Here is a 5000-nt window from a genome sequence, read left to right as displayed (position 1 = left end):
AGGGGTCAAGATCTACACACACGTTTCTGGACTTTTTCTCTCTGTGAAACACTTGAGCTCTGATTCAAAGCAGACACGGCTGTGATTGGTTCAAAGAGATTAGGCCCCTCCCCTTTAGAACCCTCTCACTACCTCTCTACCAATCAGAGAAGAGATGGAAAATGATGACATCGCTCCATTCTAGAACCAAGAGGCCAGAACTATTTAACACTTTAGTGGATGGAGAGGGACAGGCTGTAAAAAATGAAGGTTTTGATTTATGCAAAATGAAACGTAAACAGTAATCATAAAAGATGACTGTGCCTTTCTACAAATTATATTTATATTTATATGCATTATATACAACTATTAAAGGTGCTACGAGGAACTTTTAAATATTTCTGAAACAGTCTCATTTTGCCTCTGATGATCATTAATTGCATGTAACAGCAAACGAGACCATCAGTGCAAAGAATTCTATTTTTATGTAGTTTTTCTTAATGCCTTTGTCATGGGGATACGCTCACCCAGGAACAACAGCTGGCGTGGTAAAAGAACTACCGCTTGTGTATACTCTTGCAAAAGTAAATAATATTTTTTTTAATTAAATGTCCAAACATTGTTTTTAAATGTGTGTGTAAAGTAAATATGAACATATTTTTTTGCCCTTTTTATGCTTTATTGACAGTGTAGAGACAGAGTTGAAATGGGGCGTGACATGCAGAGAACGACCGCAGGCTGGAATAGAACCCGGGTCCGCTGCTGGCCGAGGCCCATGGGGGGGACGCCCTACCAACTGAGCTAAGGGCGCCCCTGCCCTTTCTTTACTTGACAGTGTGAGTCACCATCTGCCTGCTGTTAATCAAATAACAATTAACTTGTTTTTTCCAATTCAAACCGGATGGATGCAGTATGTCTATGTACGTGATTATATAATGAGATTGTTGTTGCAGTATTGTGGAAAAAAACTGGACAAACAAACAGTCCTTTAAAAAGAATGTGTGTGTATGTAACTGTCTGTGTGTCTGTGTGTGTGTGTGTTTAACTGTCTGTGTGTGTGTGTGTGTTTAACTGTCTGTGTGTGTGTGTGTGTGTTTAACTGTCTGTGTGTGTGTGTTTAACTGTCTGTGTGTGTGTGTGTGTGTGTGTGTGTGTGTGTGTGTTTAACTGTGTGTGTTTAACTGTGTGTGTGTGTGTGTGTGTGTGTGTGTGTGTGTGTGTGCAGATACAGAATGATGTAAACAACAACAAAAACTTTATTGAGAATTTAAAAAAAGTGAACAAACAAAACTTAACGACCGTAACAAACGAATCATTTGACAAACTAACATGTGACCTGCCTTTGTCCCATTGATGCTTGTCGGCACGTAGGCCGGTTCCCATGGCAACGAGCCAGGGCTGAGCGGGCACGGCACGGCCAATCAGAAACGGTCTTTGATCAATTATAATAATACAATTACCACACAATAGTTAGTGACCCACATCATACGGTCGCCATAACTACTGGTCAGCCCATTTGGGGCGACTGTGGCTCAGGTGGTTAAGCTGGTTGGCCAATGATCCTAGGGTTGGCGGTTCGATCCCAGCCCGGCCACTTGTGTCATGGTCGTTGTGTCCCTGGGCAAGACACTTGACCCACCTTGCCTCGTGTGAATGTGTATGACTGCTGTATGTTTGAGGTGGTGGTCGGAGGGGCCGATGGCGCTGAATGGCAGCCTCGCTTCTGTCAGTCTGCCCCAGGGCAGCTGTGGCTACTATGGTAGTTTACCACCACCGGTATGACTGTGTGTGAACGAATTGTCTGGAACCCTGTAAAGCGCTTTGAGTATCATGAAAGGCGCTATATAAATCCAAGCAATTATTATTATTATTATGTGACCGGAGAATGTGTGTGTGTGTGTGTGTGTGTGTGTGTGTGTGTGTGTGTGTGTGTGTGTGTGTGTGTGTGTGTGTTTACAAGTAAGTATGTTGTTCTTTATCTCAAATTATAGTTTGAAGTGAACGTCAACAAGCAAGCAAGTATGCGTGTGTGTGTGTACGTGTGTGTACGTGTTCATGTGTGTGTCAACGGTGCGTGCGTGCGTACGTGGCTGTGTGTGTGTGTGTGTGTGTGTGTGTGTGTGTGTGTTTCCTCAGTGGTCAGACAGATCAGAAAGAGTTACAGTAAAAAGAAGAAAAACACAAACCATGTGGTAGCCATTACTGTACGAACGTGACTCAAGCTAAACTTACTCACCTGCCTGCGTGTGTGTGTGTGTGTGTGTGTGTGTGTGTGTGTGTGTTAAAGTAAAACGTAAAAAAAAATCCATTTTCATCTTTTACAGTAAAAGTGGAAAAATCCGACACAGCTGCATCACTGTGAGGTCAGAGAGTCTGACGTGTCATTCAAATAACACACACACACACACCCACACCCACACACACACACACACACACACACACACACACACACACACACACACACACACACACACAGACACACACACACACACACACACACACACACACACACACACACACACACACACACACACACACACACACACACACAGCCACACACAGGAAAAGTGCTGAGTATGCAGCTGAATGTCTGGTATTGTAGAAGCATTTCAGGATTATATTTTGCAGCATGAGAATTGATGCCAAGGGAAAGAATACAGTTTAATTTTACAACGTGATAAAACTCATTATGTAATGTGAAACTTTTCTTGTTTAAACGTGATCAAAACATTTTAATGTATAAAAACAAATATTCACTAAACAAAGAATTTTCCAGCACACACACAGTACAGACAGGTAGTGGATCATGAGGAGATATTCACTGATTTTGACTAAAAGTGATTTTGACAACAAGCGTTAATAGTGTTTCTCTGTCTTTGTGCCCTGTATAACTAACACACTGAGGTAATCAGACAAACAAGAACACCAAATAACATTGAACTCCTGTATTTGTTTTGGTATGTTTGGGTAACTAATATATCTATGCCAAAAAGTACAATTCAGAGAAGGAACACTTTTTATTTCACACTTTCAGACAAAACATACAACAGACAGGAAGACGGAGATGCATTCACAAGTACACAATTCAATTTACTGACAATACAAGTCTGTTAAAAGTGTTATCCAAATAGGGTGCTCCTGTGGTGTAGTGGATAGAGCGCGTACCATATTGGCTCCGGCCTTCGTTGCAGTGGTCGCGGGTTCAAGTCCGACCCGTGGACCTTTACTGCAGGTCATCCCCCCTCTCTCTCTCTCTCTCTATGTCACCCCATTTCAACTCTGTACTGTCTAATAAAGCTTGAAAATGCCAAAAAATATCTTTAAAAAAAAAGTGTTATCCAAATAACCTTTTAACACAAAGAAAACCTGTATTTGAGTGAGAGTAACTCTATAACTATGCTGTGAACGTGTGTTTTTCTTTTGACGTCCTGCTACAACAGTCACGTCCGTGTCGCGTTTAAATGTCGCGAACAACATTGTGTCTTTGTTAAGTGCAAGTGATATGAAGAGTTTTCTGATACGTGTTGGCAACGCACGGGAAAACATATCATTTACAGGTCTGTCTGTATAAAAGACAATGGAATAGTTTGTCTTGATTCTAGCGCCCCCCTTTGGACAAAAGCGGTAGTGTTTTTACCACGCCAGCTGTTGTTCCTGGGTGAGCGTATACCCATGACAAAGGCATTAAGAAAAACTACATAAAAAAAAGCATTCTTTGCACCGATGTTCTCGTTTGCTGTTACATGTTATTTATGATCATCAGAGGAAAGATGAGACTGTTTTCAGAAATATTTAAAAGTTCCTCGTAGCTCCTTTAAACTAAAACAATGCTATTTGAACCTCTTATTTCTAAATCTTCCAGTCTAGACCTGTTGACATATTTCTGCTTATTTTGCACTTTAAATGTACCATTGCCTTTGTATAGCGGCAGAACTGTAAATATGTTTTTCCAGGCTAAGCCATTCGTGTCAGAGATTAAAATGCTTCTCAGGAATCAGATAGTTGTGTGTGTGTGTGTGTGTGTGTGTGTGTGTGTGTGTGTGTGTTTGTGTGTGCGCATGTCTGTGTGTGTGTGTGTGTATGTGTGTTTGCAAGTATGTGTCTGGTTCCTGAGAAGCATTTTAATCCCTTGTTACGACTGGTTTCATTGATATAGATCTCAAAATATTCCACAGCTCTCGACCGGTTGACCTATTTTCTTTTTGCAGTTCTACAAAATATAATTCCAATACAAAGAATGCAACTGGTGTGCTGCACGGATAAAAAAAAAAGTATTTAGTATTTTATAGCTACGAGGAACTTTTTAATATTTCCGAAACAGTCTAATTTTTACTCTTTTGATCCTAAATTACATGCAAACCGAGACCATTGGTGCAAAGAATACTATTTTCATATATATAGTTTTTCTTAATGCCTTTGTCATGGCTATACGCTCACCCAGGAACAACGGCTGGCGTGGTAAAAACACTACCACTTTTGTCCAAAAAGGGTGCAAGAATGAACAAAATCGAAATTATCCTCGTAGCACCTGTTAATATGTTCAGACATAAAGTACAAACTGTTCTCTCTCAGTGACACAAAGACAATTTAAAAATATGTAGCACAAGGAGCTGTGAGTAATGTGAGAAAGTGTTCAAGTTAAACCAGGTGTGAATGCACAGTAAGCAAAATGTTCTAGTGTAATTGCAATGGATTGGTTTCCTTTTAAGGATAAAGGCCCATCACAGAACACTGAGTGAGTGTGTGTGTGTGTGTGTGTGTGTGCGTGTGTGTGTGTGTGTGTGCGTGTGTGCGTGCTTGCCTGTGTGTGAGTGTGTGAGTGAGTGTGTGTGTGTGTGTGTGTGTGTGTGTGTGTGTGTGTGTGTGTGTGTGCGCGTGCTTGCTTGCTTGCTTGCGTGCGTGTGTGTGTATGTGTATAATGATGGGTTGGACCTGATTTCTGACCTCCACCATTCAGACATAAAACCTGCAGAGTCTTTCCGTTGGTGACTTGCCTCTCTCGGCTGCCATATAAGGAAACA

The sequence above is a fragment of the Ammodytes marinus genome (assembly GCF_949987685.1).
Source record: "Ammodytes marinus genome assembly, chromosome: 2".
NCBI lineage: Eukaryota > Metazoa > Chordata > Actinopteri > Uranoscopiformes > Ammodytidae > Ammodytes > Ammodytes marinus.
Note: the sequence above shows the minus strand (reverse complement) of the source record.